The 5,229-nt window shown below is 34.9% G+C and overlaps 1 long non-coding RNA gene across 2 annotated transcripts; it reads left to right on the forward strand.

Moving 5' to 3' along the window:
• Nucleotides 1–213: 213 nt before the first annotated feature.
• LOC127160536 (uncharacterized) lies at nt 214–3,683 on the forward strand. Of its 2 annotated transcripts, XR_007826770.1 has the most exons (5): nt 214–239; nt 1,133–1,160; nt 1,248–1,374; nt 3,200–3,250; nt 3,551–3,683. It is a non-coding gene; the product is annotated as an uncharacterized LOC127160536 (long non-coding RNA). The 2 variants fall into 2 exon arrangements; XR_007826769.1 differs by lacking the exon at nt 3,200–3,250.
• Nucleotides 3,684–5,229: the final 1,546 nt, after the last annotated feature.

Below are 5,229 nucleotides of genomic sequence, written 5' to 3' on the forward strand. Positions count from 1 at the left end.
ACTTTAAACTGTATTGTTTTGTATATTCTATATATTATTTATTTTTCTTTTCTGCATTTCACCTTTGCTATAGTTTACTTCCAATAAACCTGACATTGTATAATAAATATTGTTGACATTGTTTATGTTCCAGATTGTTTGTGTTCATCCTAGAATCTTCCATTCTAATGCTCGCGCACCAGAGTTGGAGCGTATCTCCTGTCGAAGAACATCTTTAGACATTATGAACCATATGACCAGTAAGTAATATCTTAAACAAACACTACCATTCAAAAGTTTAAGGGTCAGATTTGACATGTATTTGAAATAAGTCTTTTATGGCAACAACTGCTGCATTTATTTGAATAAAATACAGTAAAACTGTAATATTGTGAAATTACCATTTTTAAATAACTATTTTCTATTTCATTATGTTTTAAAAAGTGATCTAACCTGATTTTGCAGCATCATTATGCTTACACCGTGTCTACACTGGACGCGAGCGGTGCGACAAAATACAGTAGAACCCATTATAATGATTGATGCTGTCTACACTGGATGCAGCGAGGGGCGACACGACAAATCCCCGACAGTAAACTGCTACCGCATTCTATTTATGACGAATTACATTTTACAATGTATTCGCATAGAAAACAGTTATTTTAAATTGTAATAATAAACATTACTGTTTTTATTTATGATCAAATAAATGCAGTTTTCTTGCTGAACGTAAGAGACTTATTTCAAAAACATAAACAAAACTGACCACAAATGTTACTAACACAAGGGAAACAAATATTAGTCCATTTATTCTAATAAAGTGCAAGAAGCTCTTAAAAATATTAACGTAAACAGATTTCTATTGTATACCAAGAATGCAATGCACAGTGACGTAGATCGTCTCTCTATGCTGGATGCAAACCAGAGCGACCATTGAAAGTCATTTGAACTTTGTGTCAGTACATGGTAAACAGAATGCGGCATCAGTTTGCTGTCGGGGATTTGTAGTGTTGTGCTGTGCCTCATCCAGTGTAGACAACATCACTGATTATAATAGGTTCTATCGTATTGTGTCGTATGTTGTATGTATTTTGCTCACGGTGTTAAAACTGGTATGATGCCATTCATAACTAATAGAACTTTTCTATTTCAGAGACTGAAAATCATCAATAAAACACAAGGTAATGGTAACTTATTTTAAGAATATAGTAAGACTAACAAGAATAAATAAAAACATCTGTGACTTCATATTGCTTCTTATTTTTCAGTGGATTGATAGCTCCAACACCAATTAAGCAGACCTGAGCAGCTGATCAAGGATCACCAGAAACTCTGCAGAACTTCAGTACCCAGTCCTCAATAAGTCCTCAATACCCAGGACTGGAAACCAGAGTTGTAAGTCATCAATCTAGCAGTCATCCTGCCTCTCTGAATTGTCATGTTTAGAACATATTTCAGGAGATCTCAACATTGTCTCTCGAGGTCCACTTACATGCATTTTGCTCCAACCTCATCCAGTGCGTCTGAACAAACTAATCAAGGTCTTCTGTTTAACTATAAATTTACCTAAACTATGGGTGTGTATCTCTCAGGTCCCTTGATCATTAGTCAGTGGTTAAAGGAGAAGTCCACTTTCAGAACAACAATTTACAAATAATGTACTCACACCCTTGTCATCCAAGATGTTCATGTCTTTCTTTCTTCAGTTGTAAAGAAATTATGTTTTTTGAGGAAAACATTTCAGGATTTTTCTCCATATAATGGACTGATATGGTGCCCCGATTTTGAACTTCCAAAATGTAGTTTAAATGCGGCTTCAAATGATCCCAAATGCAGTTGTATACGATCCCAGCCGAGGAAGAAGGGTCTTATCTAGCGTAACGATTGGTTATTTTAATAAAAATAATACAATTTAAATACTTTTTAATGTCAAATGCTCGTCTTATCTTGCTCATCCCGACCTCTGTTTTGTTCCGGTTCATGACAGTTAGTGTATGTTGAAAAACTCCCATCTCATGTTCTCCCTCAACTTCAAAATCGTCTTATATCACTGTTTTACCTTTTTTGTTAAGGGTGTTTGATCTTCTTTGCATGTTCACTTTGCAAACACTGGGTCGGTACTTCTGCAGTGATGTAGGATGATTTAGAAATTATTTTTGAAGTTGAGGGAGAAAATACGATTGGAGTTTTTCAACATACCCTAACTGTCTTGAGTCAGAATACACAGAGTTCAGGGAGAGAAAGACAAGACGAGTGTTTGAGATTAAAAAGTATTTTAAATTGTATTCTTTTAATGAAAATAACTGATTGGTTCGCTAGATAAGACCCTTCTTCCTCGGCTGAAATCATTTACAACCGTATTTGGGATCGTTTGAAGCCGCATTTAAACTGCATTATGGAATTTAAAAATCGGGGCACCAAATCAGTCCATTATATGGAGAAAAATGCTGAAATGTTTTCCTCAAAAAACATAACGACTGAAGAAAGAAAGACATGAACATCTTGGATGACAAGGCGGTGAGTACATTATCTGTGAATCTTTGTTTTGGAAGTGGACTTCTCCTTTAAGAGATGCCTTAATCACAACATTTTTACTGTGCACTGAAATGTGTGCTCCCTAAATAGCTGTGAAAACCAGGAAGCGTCGATTCTCACTACGTTCCCTTATAGGAAGTTCTGAAGCTCAAAACTTAAGAGATAATTCACTACAAAATGACATGTGACTGATTTTAAAACACAAACCAATATCATATTTCAGCATAAACATACATCACTAGACAGGTAATGTCTAATCTAGCAAACATTTACAATTTATTTATGGCTGAAATCTTGCACATTCATGTAACAAAGTGTTTATCATAATGCACTGTAAATAGCATTAAAAGAGATATTCATTTTAATGCTGTGTGTAAGTATCAGTAGTGATGCTGTACAGTGAGGATGAAAATAGTCACCAGTGTGCAGTGTGTAGTGAGCCACTGTCCTAATCAATGTCTGAATTTGTGAACACAATATATCAATTCACAACCTAGCAAACTATTAAGGTGATTGAGACGCAACCTCTGTGTGACAGTGGACCAGTGAGGGACAGAGTTGAGAAGAACCCCTGACACACTAATTAATCACTCATGAAGAATGATTACACTTGAACAGAAATATGCAATTTTTGACTCATATTCAGTGATGTTATTATTTTCTTTCCTTTTTGTGTCAATCACAGCTAAATAAAACCAAAGTCCATTCAGCCACAGGTCACTGCATCTTTTGCTGTGTAAGGGTTTTTTTTTTTTTTTTTTTTATATGTTTCGGCTTTTATAACCATTGTAGGGAACACTGTTTCAGTACAGTTCTTATGTACTATCCCTTTAACATTTCAGCAGCTGAATTCTTTTAGTACTTGCATAGTAATTTTAAATGTACCACATTTGTGATGCATATATAGGAAGTGACATAAAACTGTGTTGAAAATTCTAGAAAATTGTTCTGATGCTGTAAGTCAGTTCCCACTCTTTTGTTTATTTGTTTGTTTTTAACATTTACATTTTGGTGCTTGTTCTCTTTCTCATTTTAGATGCTGGAGAAAAAGCAGCCAGGCTGAAGCATTTAAAGTGGAAACTTTTGTCGTGGCTCAAAAATCCAGGATTGGGATGGTGGAAGGAGCAGAAGAAGCAGAAGATCAGAGATCAGGCAGAGATCTACTGATGCCCCTGAGGGAACCGTTCAACTAATGTGTTCGGTTAAAGTCAAGTCAAGTCAAGTCACCTTTATTTATATACCGCCTTTAACAATACAGAATTGTGACAAGGCGGCTGTACAGTATTAAATAGGAAACAGTACATCAACAATGCCAAAGGCAACATTAAACACTCACATTATAGGTAAAGGTAGTTAATCAAAAACAATAAAATAAAATGCAATATTGTGTTAAGAGAAAGTGTCCCCAACTAAGCAAGCCAGAGGCGACAGCGGCAAGGAACCAAAACTCCATCGGTGACAAATGGAGAAAAAACCTTGGGAGAAACCAGGCTCAGTCGGGGGGCCAGTTCACCAAACATTTTCAGCACTCACCTTTTCATGTCTTTCCAAGCCTGTAAAACTTTTGGAAAGGTAGTAAAGACAGCATTAAAGTAAGCCATGTGACTCCAGTTGTTTAACCTTAATTTTATGAAGTGATGTGAATGGTTTATATGCACAAAAAACATTGCATTTTTATTCACACACATAAACAAAAATCTTATGGTGCTTTTGTGAAAATGTGTTGGAGATACATAATGTATGAATAAAGATGTAATTTTGTTGTTGCTGTTTTTTGCATACACAAGGCATCTGTTAAAAATATCTTTATTTGCATTCTGCACAGAAGTTTCTTATGGGTTTGGAGTGACATGAGAGTAAGTAATTAATGGCAAAATTGGCATTTTTTGGGTGAGATGTGTTCTAATGTGGTTAGAATTGGTCATTGTCCTGTGTTATAAACATTTTCAGTATTTCAAAGATTATTGTTTTGAAAAATCAGTTTCAAATAAATACTGCTCCTTTCAAAGTTCTATTTGAAGAATACTGAAAATATGTTTTCCACAAAAAAATATTGTGCAGCACAACTGTTCTCCACATTGATGATAATCAGAAATGTTTCTTGAGCAGCAAATCATAATATTTTCTGAAGGGTCATGTGACACTGAATACTGGAGTAATTATGATGAAAAAGTAATTCACGTGAATAAATTAGCTTTCACAATGTATTCATATAGAAGACATATAGTTATATTTGATAATTTTACTGTTTTTACGGCATGTTTAATCAAATGCAGGCTAAATTTGTGATCAGGAAAGTGTTTTTTACTTGAAAGATGTATTTAATGTGTCAATAAATGTTTTAGTACTCTTTTGTGAATTGTCTTATTTTGAGTATGAGATAAATCCCAGCAAACATTGAGACGTGTAAAGACCGTTGAAAAGACGTCCCTTCGTCACGTCCCGTTATGGTTGAAAAATAGTTCCGAAATGAAAATTGAACCGACATCTTTGACGTCTTCTGGCCGTGAAATGCACGTCTTTTCTGGACGTCCACGGACGTCTAAATAGGTCATCTTCTGGATGTTTATAATAAGATGTACTGCTGCATAATTTACGTGTGTACATTAAAATATAAAATAAACACATACCACATTGTCTAACATCGTGAAATGCATTATGTCTCGAGGTTTACACATTTGCTGAACTTGACTAAGGTTCCAAAAAGGTCCAAAA

This window comes from Labeo rohita, unplaced genomic scaffold (assembly GCF_022985175.1).
Source record: "Labeo rohita strain BAU-BD-2019 unplaced genomic scaffold, IGBB_LRoh.1.0 scaffold_379, whole genome shotgun sequence".
In the NCBI taxonomy this organism is placed as follows: Eukaryota; Metazoa; Chordata; class Actinopteri; order Cypriniformes; family Cyprinidae; genus Labeo; species Labeo rohita.